Source organism: Pongo pygmaeus, chromosome 20 (genome assembly GCF_028885625.2).
Source record: "Pongo pygmaeus isolate AG05252 chromosome 20, NHGRI_mPonPyg2-v2.0_pri, whole genome shotgun sequence".
In the NCBI taxonomy this organism is placed as follows: Eukaryota; Metazoa; Chordata; class Mammalia; order Primates; family Hominidae; genus Pongo; species Pongo pygmaeus.
Genome location: NC_072393.2, coordinates 23,961,248 through 23,978,395, shown reverse-complemented (window position 1 = coordinate 23,978,395; position 17,148 = coordinate 23,961,248). Strand labels below are relative to the sequence as shown.

Sequence of the window (17,148 nt, the reverse complement as noted above, 5' to 3'; positions counted from 1 at the left end):
CCGTCTCTACTAAAAACACAAAAATTAGCTGGGCATGGTGGCACGTGCCTGTAATCCCAGCTACTAAGGAGGCTGAGGCAGGAGAATTGCTTGAACCCAGGAAGCAGAGGTTGCAGTTAGCCGAGATGGCGCCACTGCACTCCAGCCTGGGGGATACAGCAAGACTTTGACACTAAATAAATAAATAAATAAATAAATAAAATAGGGACATCTTGATAAATACTACAATAATGGTAAATCTTTAAGATACTATGTCAAGTAAAATAAAAGTCAAAAAAAGAGACACTGTATAATCACACTTACATAAAATACTTAGTCAAAGTCATGAAAAAAGAAAGTAAAATGGGGTTCTTCAGGAGCTAGAGAGGGGTGGAAAGGACAATTTGTGGTTTAATGAGTATTTGCTTTTACATTTGTAAGACAAAAATCATCTCTAACCTCCTGGAAAACAACAGGACTGCACTTAACACTTCTAAACTGTACACCTAAAAATGTTTGAAATGACTATTGTATGTTTTTAACCACAATTTAAAATTTAAGACTACCTAAAAAAAAGTTACAAAATTTCTAAAAAATTAAGTTCAAATAACAAGTGCTCTTCTCACAAAATTATATACATTCAAACTATAAGTAGATTGTGAATTTAAGATTGTTTCCTTGACTACTCACCTAGACAAAGTAATAGGCCGGGCACGGTGGCTACGCCTGTAATCCCAGCACTTTGGGAGGCCAAGGCGGGCGGATCACCTGAGGTTGGGAGTTCAAGACCAGCCTGACCAATGTGGAGAAACCCTCATCTCCACTAAAAATACAAAATAAGCTGGGCGTGGTGGCGCATGCCTGTAATCCCAGCTACCGAGGGGGCTGAAGCAGAAGAATCACTTGAACCTGGGAGGCAGAGGTTGCGGTGAGCCAAGGTCGCACCATTGTGCTCTACCCTGGGCAACAAGAGCAAAACTCTGCCTTAAAACAATATAAAATAATAATTGAAAACCCAGAAAAAAATTGTGTCATAAACAAAGCAGTGACAACATTGATATAGGGCCGGGTACAGTGGCTCACACCTGTAATCCCAGCACTTTGGGAGGCTGAGGAGGGCAGATCACCTGAGGTCAGGAGTTTGAGATTAGCCTGGCCAACGTGGTAAAATCCCCATCTCTACTAAAAATACAGAAATTAGCCAGGCATGATGGCACATGCCTGTAATCCCAGCTACTCAGGAGGCTGAGGCAGGAGAATCGCTTGAACCCAGGAGGCGGAGGTTGCAGTGAGCTGAGATTGTGCCACTGCACTCCAGCCTGGGCACAAGAGCAAAACTCCATCTGAAAAAAAAAAGATAATTGTCTTAAATTGCACAGGGTTGAAAATTACTCTTCAGACTGTGAAGGGGTGGCCTGCCCCTCCACACCTGTGGGTGTTTCTTGTCGGGTGGGATGAGAGACTGAGAAAAGAAAGAGACACAGAGACAAAGAATAGAGAAAGAAAAGTGGGCCCAGGGGACCGGCGCTCAGCATACAGAGGACCCGTGCCAGCACCGGTCTCTGAGTTCCCTCAGTATTTATTGATCATTATCTCTACCATCTCGGAGAGGGGGCTGTAGTAGGACAATAGGGTAATAGTGGGGAGAGGGTCAGCAGGAAAACATGTGAACAAATGTCTCTGTGTCATAAACAAGGTTAGAAAAGGTGCTGTGCTTTGATGTGCACATACATAAACATCTCTGGTGCATTAAAGAGCAGTATTGCCGCCAGCATATCTCACCTCCAACGTTAAGGCGGTTTTCTCCTATCTCAGTAGGTGGAACATACAATCGGGTTTTAGACCGAGACATTCCATTGCCCAGGGAATAATATAAATCATTCTCCAGGAATAATATAAATCATTATTCTACTATATTCTACTATAAAGACACATGTCTAGAGACAGATGCCCTCCTCTTATCTCAACTGCAAAGAGGTCTTCCTCTTTTACTAATCCTCCTCAGCACAGACCCTTTACCCATGTCAGGCTGGGGGATGGTCAGGTCTTTCCCTTCCCATGAGGCCATATCTCAGACTATCACATGGGGAGAAACCTTGGACAATACCTGGCTTTCCTAGGCAGAGGTCCCTGCGGCCTTCTGCAGTGTATTGTGTCCCTGGGTACTTGAGATTAGAGAGTGGTGATGACTTTTAACAAGCATACTGCCTTCATGCACTTGTTTAACAAAGCACATCCTGCATAGCCCTAAATCCATTAAACCTTGAGTCAACACAGCACTTGTCTCTGTGAGCACAGGGTTGGGGGTAGGGTTACAGATTAACAGCATCTCAAGGCAGAAGAATTTTTCTTAGTTCAGAACAAAATGGACAGTCTCTTATGCCTACTTCTTTCTACATAGACACAGTAACAGTCTGATCTTTCTTTTCCCCACATAGACTGGGCATGGTGGCTCACGCCTGTAATCCCAACACTTTGAGAGGCCGAAGTGGTCAGATCACTTGACATCAGGAGTTCAAGACCAGCCTGGCCAACATGGTAAAGCCCTAATCTCTACTAAAAATACAAAAATTAGCTGGGTGTGTTGGCTGGCACATGCCTATAATCCCAACTACTCGGGAGGCTAAGGCAGAAGGATTGCTTTAACCCAGGAGTTGGAGGTTGCAGTGAGCCAAGACACTGCTACTGCACTCCAGCCTGGGTGACAGAGTAAGACTCCATCTCCCAAAAAAAAAAAAAAAAAAAAAAATCTCTTAGGGAATTATGAGAAAAGCTACCTAAATTTTTAAAAAACCTACGCCTGTAATCCCAGCACATTGGGAGGCCAAGGCGGGCAGATCACCTGAGGTCAGAAGTTTGAGACACATTTTTATCTATACACGTTTTACATAGGTGTGTTATGGGGGTTTGTTGTGAAGATTATTTCATCACCCAGGTATGAAACCTAGTACCCATTAGTTACTTTTTTTGATCCTCTCCCTCCTCCTTCTAATAGACCCCAGTATGGATTGTTCCCCTCTGTGTCCATGTGTTCCCATCATTCAACTTTCACTTTTAAGTGAGAATATGTGGTATTTAGTTTTCTGTTCCTGTGTTACTTTGCTAAGGATAACGGCCTACAGCTCCACCCACATTCCTGCGAAAGACATGATCTCATTTTTTTTATGGCTGCACAATATCCCATGGTGTATATGTACCACATTTTCTTTATTCAGTCTATCATTGATAGGCATTCAGGTTGACTCTATGTCTTTGCTATTGTGAATTGTGCTGCAATGAATATACACATGCATGTGTCTTTATAGTAGAATGATTTATTTATATTATTTTGGGTATATACCCAATAATTGGATTGTTAGGTTGAACGGTATTGCTTTCTCTAGGTCTCTGAGGAATGGCCACACTGTCGACAGTAGGTGAACTAATTTAAACTCCCACCAATGGTGCCTAAGCATTCCTTTGACAAAAAAAAATCTTAATGTTCTAAGAGGTTAGCTTTTTAGACAAATGGTATACCAGGAGACTGTCCTCAGGCCCAGGCCACCCAGTTGCTCCTCTGAGAGGCTATACTCCCATTCCTCAGGCTGCCCTCTAAGAAATGACCCAGGGGATGATATTCATTAGACACTCCAAGAGATATGGTCACTACGGGCATCTTGGGTTATCCCAGACAGTTCTGAAACTCATGACCAAGAAAAGATCCGAGGGCTGCTGTAAAGGGCCCTGTAATTTCTCCAAAGCAAAACTTCAACCCAAAGACGTACTAATAAGGTGTGTGTGCCTAGGGAATATAAAAGTGGGAGAGGCAGAAATAATTTTTATTTTTATTTTTTACAGTGGAGTGTCAGATGATTATTTTCTACTTTTTTCTCATGTGAAATGTTTACAGAAAGAAAACAAATCTTTAAAAACCTGCCACCATCCACTGCTGTGTAAAATTATGATTAACAATTAAAATACTGTGTCTCTAATGTACAATAAAGGACAAATAATTGATAGTGTGGTAAACTGGAGAGGGGAAGTTGGTCTCATATCCCACATTTGAGAATGTAGGAACAAAAGTGGAAATTTATAATTTTACTGCAAGCCTGAGTTAGGCTAAAGGAAAAAAGTGGTGGATTAGAGCCCCGCTTGCCATACATTAGGAAGGCACAGAAGAAAACGAGACCTCCTGTGGAGTGTTAAAATCATTAAAGAGCAGGAAATTAGACTAAAGTGACTCTAGTCCTCTGTGTTCATAAATTAAAAAAATCTAAAACCGAAGTCGAATGCATTTCTTATAAATTAATATATTAGGCCAGGCGCGGTGGCTCAACCCTGTAATCCCGGCACTTTGGGAGGCTTGAGCCCGGCAGAGAGAGCTTACAGAAACCGAGGTCACACCACTGCACTTTACCCTAGCGACAGAGCGAGACTGTCTAAAAAGAAAAGAAAAAAAAATTAACAGGAAAGCTTGGGAACCCCACGGGTGGCAGCTCCTCCCACGCACACACCGAGTCGGGATTCTGCCGTGATGACCCGCCTGGCATCCCTGAACACTCTGGGAAATACTCGGGTCTGCGGGCGCAGAGCTGCCCAGGGAGGTCCAGACACGGCGCCCAGCAGGGACGCGGTGAGACGCTGGGGGTCCCGGCGGCGGGCCCAGCCGCCATCTTGCATCCAGAGAGGCCTGGGGCCGAGCTGCGCCAGACAGGACTGAGGTCGGCGGACCCGGGAGCTGACTGTGGGGAGGCCGGTCCTGCCGGTTTCACAGCCTGCTCTCCCCTCTCGGGATGCCCAACCCCGCATACGCACCACTTCCCAGCTTCCAGGATGCCCTGGCATCTTAGCTGTGCTTCTCCCAGGACCTGCAGATCACAGAGCAACAAAGGCTGTGACAAAGTCGCCGGGCGGGGGTGGGAGGTTCCGAGGTAGAGCACGCGGAACAGTGGAAACCGATCCCAAACTCTGGCGGGATCGAGAGACAAAGACCCCGCCAAGTGCCGGAAGCCACGCCCTCCTCTCCAACTGCGCCCCTGATTGGGCTGTTCCTACACCAGTGCCACTGATTGGATGGAGCTCCAGGACCCACCTCCCAATCCCACCTTCCCCAGTGTTAGCGCATTTTATGGACAGGGAAACAGGCTCAAGTAGGAGATGTCACTTGCCCAGGGAATTACTGCTAATTAACAAATGAGCCGAGGCGTCGCGGGGCGGTGGCTCACGCCTGTGATCCCAGCACTTTGAGAGGCAGAGGCAGACGGATCACCTGAGGTCAGGAGTTCGACACCCTCCTGACCAACATGGCGAAACCCCGTCTCTACTAAAAATACAAAAACTAGCCGGGCATGGTGGTGGGCTCCTGTAATCCCAACTACTCGGGAGGCTAAGGCAGGAGAATCGCTTGAACCCGGGAGGCGGAAGTTGCAGTGAGCCAAGATCGCACCATTGCACTCCAGCCTGGGTGACAGAGGGAGACTCTGTCTCAAAAATAAATAAATAATATAAAAATTTTCACCTAAAAGAAGTGGAGAATAAAAGAAGGATTTCACATCTAAAGCGTTTGTTTCCTTTATAAAACCACAGCCCCTTTTCATCTGAATTGTCCAAAGATGTCTGACAGCACTAATACACTTACAGAATCAACCAGGAGCAATGGCCTCTCAGGTGATAAGGAGGCACAATGTTACCTAAACCCAATCTATTCTCAGCTTTACATGGTAACCCCTCTCAAGAAGTGCTGTTAGCCGTGTGAACCGTATTCATTGGACAAGGCCAGAGGAAAGCGTGTTTACAACAACACAACCAGGAGCCTGCAAATCAAACTGGGAACGGGAAGCACGTAGGAGGCTTCCATAGCCAAGACACTGGTGGCAATCCTTGGGTGTCACTTAAAACTTCAAGGTGGCCAGTCCCGGTGGCTCACGCCTGTAATTCCAGCACTTTGGGAGGCTGAGGCGGGCGGGTCTTGAGGTCAACAAATAGAGACCATCCTGGCCAACATGGTGAAACCCCGTCTTTACTAAAATTACAAAAATTAGCCGGGTGTGGTGGTGTGCGCCTGTAGTCCCAGCTACTAGGGAGGCTGATGCTGATGCAGGAGAATCGCTTGAAGGAGGCGGAGGTTGCAGTGAGCCGAGATCGGGCCACTGCCCTCCAGTACAGTAACAGAGCAAGACTCTGTCTCAAAAAAACAAAACAAAAAAAAACAAACAAACAAAAGAAAACTTCAAGGTGAAGGACATCTATTTTCCAGTTGGCTCAGAGGAACTGACAGATATTAGAATTGAAATGTCTTTTTCTTTTCTTTCTTTCTTTTTTTGAGACAGAGCGAGACTCTGTCGCTCAGGCTGGAGTGCAGTAGCACCATCACAGCTCACTGCAACCTCGGTCTCCCAGGTTCAAGCGATTCTCCTGCCTCAGCCTCCCGAGTAGCTGGGACTACAGATGCGTGCCACAGCGCCCGGCTAATTTTTGTAGTTTTAGTAGAGCTGGGGTTTCGCTGTCGTGGCCAGGCTGGTCTCGAACTCCTGACCTCAGGTGGTGCACCCGTCTCAGCCTCCCAAAGTGCTGGGATTACAGGCGTGAGCCGCTGCGCCCGTCCTGTAATAGCTTTAAACTCCCCGTCTCATAGGGACAGGCCACCTCCACACACCCCCTCTTACTTCACAGGCTCTGTCCCTAAGGTTTACTTGGCGGACTGTCTTCCTCCCATCTCATTAGCTGTCCAAGAGAGTCCAGCTCACTCTGAAACCTACCCTAAGATGGCAATTTGTAGACACTCCTCCATTCTCACAGCACAGTGGGACTTAAGGAGAGAGCTGCCCAATCCCCTTTCCTCAACTGACGTGAAGGGGCAGGTGGCCAGCCGGATAGAAGTTCAGTGACCTAATGGGTCCAGCATGCCCAAGGCCTAGCCCCACAGCCTAGCACCTCTCCTCAACCTGGTCTTCCCTCCAGCCTTTTTTCTTCTGCCACCAATGACAGGTGATGTTTACCTGTGCCACACTCTCATGAGCCTAGAGACTGGTGTTGGTTGGCCGGGTGCAGTGGCTCATACCTGTAATGCCAGCACTTTGGGAGGCCAAGGCGGTCAGATCACTTGAAGTCAGGAGTTCAAGGCAAGGCTGGTCAATATGGTGAAACCCTGTCTCTACTAAAAATACAAATATTAACCGGGCATGGTAGCACGTGCCTGTAATCCCAACTACTCGGGAGGCTGAAGCACAAGAATTGCTCTAACCCAGGAGGCGGAGGTTGCAATGAGCCGAAATCATGCCTTTGCACTCCAGCCTGAGTGACAGAGGGAGACTCTGTCTCAAAAAAAAAAAAAAGAGAGAAAGAAACAACCTGGTGTGGGTAAACCCCCAGCTGGGTGCCTGTAACTCCACTCTCTTACTTCCCACTCAAGTGGCATTATAAGCATAACCTTAAATGTGATCTAATTTATGCATATTCCTCTCTTAGTAACATTTCTGACAACAGCCCTCAAAATCAAATGAGCCTGGATTACAGAACACATGTGTGTGTTTAAAGCCTGAGGCAGCAGGTTTTGTGTGTGTGTGTGATTCTCCTGCCTCAGCCTCCCAAGTAGCTGGGACTGCAGGCACGCACCACCATGCCCAGCAAATTTTTGCATTTTTAGTAGAGATGGGGTTTCACCATGTTGACCAGGATGGTCTCAATCTCTTGACTTCATGATCCACCCGCCTGGACTTCCCAAAGTGCTGGGATTACAGGCATGAGCCACCATGCCCCGCCTATTATTCTTTTAAAGATGTATTTTCATCTTTCTACTTTTTTCCTTTTCTATTTTCATAATTTCTCCCTTTCTGTCTCTTTCTTACTGTCCTTCCCTTTTTCTTCCTGTGTTTCTCTCTTCCTTTCTTTTTCTCTGTTTCTTTTTAACATTTCTTCCTTGTAGAACTTGGTCCCTAACTTCCTTCCTTCCTTCCTGTCTTCCTTCCTGCCTTTCTCTCAACATTCCTACCTTCCTCCCTTTTTTTCCTCCTTCTCTCCTGCCTTCCTTCCTTCCTACTACAGGAATGTCACATCATGCCTGGCTAACTTTTAGTAGAGGCAGAGCCTCACTATGTTGTCAGGGCTGGTCTCAAACTCCTGGGCTCGAGTGATTATCCCACCTCAGCCTCCCAAAGTGTTGGAATTACAGGCGTGAGCCACCATGCCCTGCCCTCTTTTATTTTCTTCTTTTTTCTTTGTGTTCTTTTTTTCTCCTCTCTCTTTCTTCTTTCCTTTTTTCCTTCATTTCTTCCTCTATTTTCTTTTTGTGTCTCTCCACCTTTTTCCTTCCTTTTTCATCTTCCCTTTTTCTTTCCATTATTTTCTCTATTTTTCTTCTGATATTTCTCTTTTTTCATTTTTTTTTCTCTCTCTTCTCTTTCTTTTTTTTCTGCTTTATTTCTTTCCTTCCGTCCGTCGTCTGTCCGTCTTTGTGTGGATTCTGGGACAGTTTCCTCATTCTGTATCTCCCTGTGTCCTAAACCACCCACTACCGAGTCCTGGTCATTCTTTCTCCCGCTGAGATGCATCTCCAAGCATCTCCAAACAGCCACACCCACGGGTTGTCTTTGACTGGACTCTGTCCTGGTCTACGCAGAGCCACGTATCGGGGATTATTTCTGGGGTCAGGTGGATCCATTTCGCCCACGAGCCGCCCTTGCCATCTCGATCTGTCTTGTTGACGTTTGCGCCGGTTGTCGGGCTCCACTGAGGCCACCTTTCTAAGTTCTCTTGTCCTCCGGAGCTCCAGCGGCAGCTGCCGAGGGACAGACCGTCCCCGCTGTGAGCTGGGCGGAGCTCGGGAAGGCCCGCAGCCTTCAGCTGAACTGTCTCAATGGAGCCAGAACTCTGGCGCGTCCCTTGTGAGTCGGAGGTCGGGCGTGCAGGGCTATGGCTTGGGAGTCTGTCCACGCGCTCCCAGCCCTAGCCGAGTGTGGGGCTGCCCCGGCTGATCCCAAGCGCACCGCAACTGTCGAGGCCCGACCCGCGGGACCCACCAGGCCTGACGCAGGGGGCCAGGGACGCCCACGCGGGTCCTGACTGTCTGAGGCGCCTGCCGAGTTTATTCCCAAGTCCCCATGGAGAGTCAGGGGCCATCCTGTGCCATCTTCTGAGGTCCCGGGAGGGGTGGGCTCGGGAGGGGTTCGCCCGAGGGCTTTCCGAGCGCCGAAAGAGACGGCGTGCAGCGCGGTGGGTGCCTCGGGTTGGGGGGCTCCCCTGCTTGGCCTCCCACCCCTCTGGTTCCTGGCTTCTCCCCTCATTCCTGGGAGTGGGGGTGGTGGCAGCTCGATCCCCCGGCTGAGACAGGGATGGGGGAGCATGGTGTGGATAGCTGAGTTGCAAGTGTCCGGGGGTGTGGCCCGGCAGGCCCCATCCCAGGTATGGCCGTGAGGGCCCGGGGGTGGCCGTCTGGGTCCCGGCCCTCTCCCATCCCGCGGGTGGGGTGGTCACCGGGGGGGCAGTCCCTGCGCTTGAGCCCTTTCTCCTCTTTCCACCGCCCACATCGATCAGCAGACGGGGGTTGGGGGCGCGGTGGGAAGGAAGGTTGGCGACTTAGATGCCAGAAAAACGGCTTCAGGCCGCGAGCGCCACCCTTGGCCTGTAGGGTGCATCCGCTGGGCCTCTGCCTGCTGGCTTCTCAGTCCGGCCGCCGGGTCCACCAGATGTCTGCCAAGAGTGTAGGACTTGGCCACCAGCTTGAAATGTTTAAGACGGACCAGATGGCTCTCCTCGGCTGCAGAACCGCTAAGATCCAGTAGAGGGTGCGATTACTGCTCACTGCGACCTCCACCTTCCCCGGCTCACGCAGGCAATCCTTTCTTTTCGGCCTCCCGAGTAGCTGAGGCTCTGGGGATCTTTCTGTTCTTTGTTTTGTTTTTTGTTTTCCTAGCCCCACTTCAAGTTTGTTTCCACAGTACATTGAATTGCTGTTTTTTGTTTGTTTTTTTGTTGAGATGGAGTTTTGCTCTTGTTACCCAGGCTGGAGTGCAGTGGCGCGATCTCGGCTCACCGCAACCTCCGCCTTTTGGGTTCAAGCAGTTCTCGGGCCTCAGCCTTCCGAGTAGCTGGGATTACAGGCATGCGCCACCACACCTGGCTAATTTTGTATTTTTAGTAGAGACGAGGTTTCTCCATGTTGGTCAGGCTGGTGTCGAACTCCCGACCTCAGGTGATCAGCCCGCGTTGGCCTCCCGAAGTGCTGGGATTACAGGCGTGAGCCACCGCGCCCGGCTGCTGTTTTATTTTTATTTATTTATTTATTTTCCTTTTTCTTTTATCTCTCTCATGCTCCTTCGTGCACACTGAAGTTGCTGTTGTTTTAGATTTCTTTTTTCTTCTTCTTTTTTTTTTCTTTCTGAGAGAGGCCTTGGCCCCCAAAGTGCTGGAATTACAGGCGTGAGCCACCGTGCCTGGCTCTGTCTATCTATCTATCTATCTATCTATCTATCTATCTATCTATCTGTCTATCTATCTATCTATTTTTTTTAGTAGAGACATGGTCTCAGTATGTTGTCCAGGCTTTGGTTATATATATTACTTTTTAAACTTTAATTATCATTTTTTAATAAAGATGTCTCCCCATGTAGCCCCCAGGGTAGTGTTGAACTCCTGGGCTCCAGGTATCCTCCCACCTTGGCCTCCCAGTGTGCTGGGATTACAGGCATGAGCCACCTTGGATGGTCTGGTCATATTTTTGATGTGTTGCTTCTTCCCAGTCCAGATGCATAATCTCACCCCTGAACATTCCTGACAGTGTGATTATGACATATGACTTTACCCAGCACCAGAGTGAGTTGGTGCTCCAGCCCTGGCCCAGCCCACAGAAGAGATTGTGACATATCACTGGATCCAACACTGAGGTGATGTGATTATTCTACTGCCTTGGCACTGCACACAGGGGACATTGTGACATCACTGGGTCTTGTACCCAGGTGGTATGAATCTTCTCTCCTGCCTTGGTCCTTCCACGGGGGACATTGTGTCATATCGCTGGGCCCCACACATACGTTATATGACTCTCCTGCCTGTGCCCTGTGCATGTGGGTCATTGTGACATATTGCTGGGTCCAACATCCAGGTGATGTAACTCTACTGCCTAGGCCCTGCCTACAGAGGACATTGTGTCATATACCTGCACCCATCACACAGGTAATGCGGCTCTCTTCTGCCTGGCCCTGATCACAGAAGGGATTGTGACATATCACTGGGCTCATACCTAGCTAACATGTCTCTCCTCCTTGTCCTAGGTTCTGCTCGCAGGGGACATTGTGACATGTCAGTGAGCCTAATACTAAGGTGACATTGTGTTTGTTTGTTTGTTTGTTTGTTTTTGTATTTTTAGTAAAGACGGTGTTTCTCCATGTTGGTCAGGCTGGTCTCGAACACCCGACCTTAGGTGATCCCGTCCCTCTCAGCCTACCAAAGTGCTGGGTTTACAGGTGTGAGCCACCGTGCCCGGCCAGGTGACATTACTCTTTTGCCTTGGCACTGCCCTCAGAAGGCATGGTGGTATATTGCTGGGCCCAGAACCAATGTGATGTGAGTCTCCTGCCTGGACCCTGCCTACAAGGTACATTGTGACATATCTCTGGGACCTTTGACTATTTTATGTGTCTCTCCTCTCTTACTTAGATGTTGCCCAAAAAGAGATTGTGACATAACTTTGGGCCCAGCACCGAGGTGATGTCTCCCCTCTCCTGCCCGGGGCTTGCCCACTGAAGAGTGACTTATTGATGAGTTCAGCACACAGGTAATATGATTCTTATTCCGGCTCACAGAAGTCACTGTAACGTATATCTTGGCCCATCACTGAGATTATATGACTCTCTTTTTCCTGGGACCTGTCCACAGTGGGGAATGTGACATATTACTTGGCCCAGAACCTACATGAAGTGACTCTCTCCTTATGCCTGGGCCCTGCCCACTGGGGGTGATTTTGACATGTAGCTGGGCCCAGGTCCAAGGTTATGTGACTCCACACTTCTTCCTGAGCCCTACCCACGGGGGCATTGTGTCATATCTCTGAGACCCTCAATTAGATGGTATGACTCTTTTGTTTGGTTACCCTCTTCTCGGGGTATTGTAACATATTGCTGAGCCCAGCATCTAGGTGATGCAACTATTCTCTACTGTTTGGTCTCTACCCAAAAAGGGATTGTGTCATATCACTGTCAAGAACCTAGATGAGGTAACTCTCCTCTCCAGCCTGGGACCTACATACATTGTGTATTGAGACATGTCACTGGCTTCAACACCTAGATAATGCCACTCTCCTGCATGGGCCCCACCCATAGAGATATTATAAAACATTTTTCTATTAAACACCTAGGTGATGTGACACTCCTCTTCTGCCTGGGCCGCGCCAAAAACTATTGTTACTTTAGTAGAGACAAGGTCTCAGTATGGTACACTGAACCCAGCACCTGGGTGATGTGACTCTTCTCTCATGCTGGGCCCTGCCAACTGGGGTGTTTGTTACATATAGCTGGACCCAGCGCCTGGGTTACATGATTTTCTTTTTTTTCTGAGCCCTACCCGCAGAGGGCATTTTGACATATTTTTGAGCCCATCATTTAGGTGATGTGACTCTCTTGCATGGGCCCTCCCCACAAAGGACAGTGTGACATATTGCTGAGCCCAGTACATAGGTGATGTGACTCTCCTCTACGGATTGGGCTTTGCCCAAAAAGGAATTGTGATGTATTGCTGGGCCCACCGCCTAGGTGATGTGACTCTCCTCTTCTGCCTAAGCCCTGCATGCATTTCGTATTGTGACATATGCCTGGATTCGACACCAAGGTGATGTGACTTTAAGGCATGGGAACTGCCCACAGAAGTATTATGACATATCTTTTTCATCACCTAGGTGATGTGACCCTTTTATTTTCCCTATTCCTGGCACCTTTTGGGTATAGTGACATTTCACTGAGTTCAACAGCCATGGGATGGAACGCTCCTGCCTGGGCCCAGCACACAGGGGGCCTTGTGACATATCTCTGTATCCATAATTTAGGAGATTTAACTCCCCTCTTCTGCCTGCACCCTCACCACTGGGAGGGCTGTGACATATCATTGGTCTCAGCAATCAGGTGATGTGTTTTTCCTGCTTGGGCCTTGCCCACAGAGAACATTTTAACATATCACTGGGCCCAGAACCCAGGTGATGTGACACTCCTGCCTGGTCTCTGCCCTCAGAGAAGATTGTGACATATCACTGCTCCTAAACCCAGTAGAGTGATGCGACTCTACTGCTCAGCCCCTCTTCACTGGTGGGATTGTGATGTATATCCTGGCCCAGCTTACAGGTGCAATGATGACTCTCATACCTCAAAGTAACCAATAGCAGATATACTGCCTCTCATAGCCAGGATTAGGAAAATGAGTAATGTCTTGGGTCTCCTCTTTGAAGATCATAAAGAATTAACACTCTCTCACATACTGTGTAAAGTTGTCAAGAGGTACAGAGAATGTCCTCACAGAACTCAGCACACAGGGGAGGTTGTGACACTCATATGCATAGCCTGCCAACAGTAAAGACTGCCATCCTTCCACATAAACATAGCTCACTGTTGAGGTTCTGAATCTCACCCAGAGGCAGACATACTTGAAAAATCAAATCTCATGTGTAACTATCATTCATAAGGGAGGTGTCTCTCAGACCAGGATCCAGCACACCTGTGAGTCTGTGACTCCACTAAGAGGACACAGTTTGCAGGAGGGATTGAGGTTCTCACACAGATCCAGACCATTATTGAGATTGTGACTCATGTTCTTAGACCCAACATCCACGGGGTGTGATATGTCATACCTAGATCTAGAAAATGTGTTAAATTATTAATCTCATACCTTGACCTTCATGCAGATGTGATTGTGACATACACCTCTGCCCAGCACCAGAGTGATTTGACTCTTCTGCCTGGGCCCAGCGTACAGATGGGATTGTACCATATTGCTGGACCCAGCATTTAGGTGATGTGAGTCTTCTCTTGCCTCAGTGCTTTTCACAGAGGGCATTGAGACATATCACTGGGCCTAGTACCCAGGTAATGTGACTTTCCTCTACTTCCTGGGCTTTCCCCAAGAAGGGATTGTAATATATTGCTGGGTCCAGCACCTAGGGGATGTGACTCTCCTCTCCTGCCTGGTTCCTCCTGTACATTGCGTATTGTGACATGTGACTGTTTCTAACACCTTGGTGATGTGAATCTCCTGCATGGGCCCTGCTTACAGAGGTGTTATAACATATCTTTTCATTCATCACCCAGATGATATAATTCTCCTCTTTTGACTAGACCCTGCCAAAAGGGGGAATTGTGGCAAATCACTGAACCCAGCACCTAGGTGATGTGACTCTTGTTTTGCCTGGGCTTCGCATATTTTGGGTATTGTAAAACATTACTAGGTCCAAAACCTATGGGATTGCATGCTCCTGCCTAGGCTCTGCCCACAGGGACCTTGTGACATGTATCTGCATGCATGACCTAGAAGATGTGACATTTCATATTTGCTGGTACCCTGGCCTGCACAGGAAAGATTGTGACATATCCCTGGAAGCAGACACCAGGTGATGTGGCTCTTCTGCTTTGTCTTGCCCCCAGGGAGCACTGTGACATAGTGCTGAGCTCAGCACCCAGGTGATGTGAGTCTGTTGCCTGTGCTGTGCTTTCAGGAGATAATTGTAACATATCCCTGGCTGAGCACCCAGGTGATGTGACACTCCTGCTTGGCTCCCTCCCTCAGGGAAGACTGTGAGATATCCTTGGCTGAAATCCAGGTGATGTGACTCTCCTGCTAGCTCCCTACCTACAGGTGAAATTGTGACATATACTATAGTCAGCTCACAAGTGCAATGATGACTCTCATACGTCAAATCAGCTATTAGAAGAAATACTGTCATAGCTTGACTTAGAAAAATGAACAACATCCTGGGTCTTCTCTTCGTATGAAGGTTATAAAGGATTGCCACCCACCTACCTATCATATAATGCCTTCAGGTGTTACAGAAAGTGTCATCACAGGGCACGGCAAACAGATGAAATTGTGTTTCTCATATGTGCACTTCATCAACCATTAGGATTATCACCATCACATGTGGAAAGAGCCCACTGCTTGAATTTCCCATGCAAACACAGTCCACACTTGGAACTGTGGTTGTCATATGTGAGCCTCCAGCTACAGTTGGAATGGTGACACATTTCTAAACCCAGAACATAAGCAGATGAGGACTCTACTGTCTGGACCCAGCCAATAGGAGAGATGTTGACACTCATATCTGGGCTTAGGGCCATAGGTATGGTCATAGGTGCTTACAAACATGATCTCAGAGTTAATTGTCATTTTCATTCATAATGTATAAAGCTTTTGGGTAGTATAAAGAGGGTAGTAACAAGGTCCAGAACACAGGAGATTGTGACAGTTGTATGCACACCCACCCAACAGTATATACATCGTCATTTTGTCACATGAACACAGCTCACTTTTGAGGTTCTGAATCTCACACCCATAGGCAGTCAAAGGTCGGAAACTTGACTCTCAGATGTGGATCCAGTGCACAGGTGAGTTGATAACACTCAGAGCAAGATTCAGCACACCTATGAGGCTGTGACTTCACTAATTAGACAAAGTCCACAGGAGGAGTTGAGGCTCTCAGACACAATTTTAGTCCACCGTTGAGATTATAACTCCTGCTCTTAGACACAACATATAGAAGGGGTTAACCTCCTATACCTAAAATCATGACATATATGAGATTGTTAGTATCATCCCTGGACCTTCCTACAGATTTAACTGTGACATTTTCCTCTCCCCAGCACCTGAGTAATCTGACTCTTTTCCCTGGTACCAGCCCACAGATGGGATAGTGAATATTGCTGAACCCAGATCTCAGATATTGACTCTGTTCTTATGCATTGATGCTGCTTGCCAAAGACATTGTGACATATTGCCAGGCCCTGCACTTAGGTGATGTGAGTCTCCTCTCCTGCCTTGGCACTGCCCATAGGGGGCATTGCAACATATATCTGGGCCTACACCCAGGTTATGTGACTGTCATGCCTGTGCCCTGACCACATAAGCAATTGTGTTATATTGCTGGGTCCTACACCTGGTAATGTAATTCTACTGCCTAGGTTCTAGAACATCATGACATATCTCTTCACCCATCACCCAGATGATGTGACTCTCATTTCCTACCTGGTCCCTGCTCACATGGGGAATTTTGACACCTTACTTGTCCCAGTACCAAATAAATGTGACTCTTCATAAGTTCTGCTTGCAAGAGATATTAAGACATCTTGTGGAGCTTAACAACAATGTGACATTACTGTTTTGTCTTGGCCTGGACCTCAAAAGGCACTGTGATGTATTGCTGGGCCCAGCAACAAGGTGACTTGGGTTGTTTGTATGAACCCTGATAACAGAGAGCATTGTGGCATATCTTTGGGAGTATCAACTGTTTGATATGACTCTTTTTTTATACCAAGGCTTTGCTCATAGGAGAGATTGTGACATATCTTTTGGCCCAGAAATCAGGTGATGTGTTTCTCCTGCCTGAGCTTGGCTCACAGGGAGCATTGTGACATATCAGTGGGCCTAGAACCCAAATGATGTGACTCTACTGAGTGTGCCCTGCTTTCAGGAGGAAATTGTAACATATCTCTGACCAACCACCCAGGTGATAACTCTTCTTCCTGGTTCCTGTTCTCAGGGAAGATTGTGACATATCCCTGGCCCAGCACCCAGATGATGTAACTGTCCTGTGGACGCCCTACCCACAGGTGAGACTGTGACATATATCTTTGTTTAGATCATAGGTGCGATGTTGACTCTCATGCCTCAATCTAGACAATAGAAGAGATGCTGTTTCTTACAGCTAGGCTTAGGAAAATGGATAAAATCCTGGCTCTCTTTAGGATGGTCAGAGAAAATTACACTCTCTCACATATTGTATAAGCCCTCGGGTAATATAGTGTCATAACAGGGCCCAGCAAACAGGTGGAATTGTGTTTTTTGTATGCGCACTTTGCCACTGTCGGCCAGGGGTGGTGGCTCGTGCCTGTAATCCCATCACTTTGGGAGGCTGAGGTGGGCAAATCACTTGAGGTCATGAGTTCAAGACCAGCCTGGCCAACATGGTGAAACCGTGTCTCTACTAAAATACAAAAAATACCT

The 17,148-nt window shown here is 47.7% G+C and overlaps 2 protein-coding genes across 2 annotated transcripts in view; one reads left to right on the top strand and one right to left on the bottom strand.

Moving 5' to 3' along the window:
- The window catches only part of ZNF730 (zinc finger protein 730), an 80,365-nt gene extending 75,509 nt beyond the window's left edge, over positions 1-4,856 (bottom strand). Inside the window, exon 1 of the mRNA XM_063658860.1 lies at positions 4,774-4,856. The gene's annotated coding sequence lies outside the window, so the exon portion shown is untranslated. The remainder of the gene's footprint in view (positions 1-4,773) is intronic.
- Positions 4,857-10,878: 6,022 nt separating this feature from the next.
- LOC129020610 (zinc finger protein 728) overlaps positions 10,879-17,148 on the top strand; it is a 99,801-nt gene continuing 93,531 nt past the window's right edge. Inside the window, exons 1-4 of the mRNA XM_063658858.1 lie at positions 10,879-11,127; positions 11,226-11,274; positions 11,611-11,728; positions 16,685-16,754. The gene's annotated coding sequence lies outside the window, so the exon portion shown is untranslated. The remainder of the gene's footprint in view (positions 11,128-11,225; positions 11,275-11,610; positions 11,729-16,684; positions 16,755-17,148) is intronic.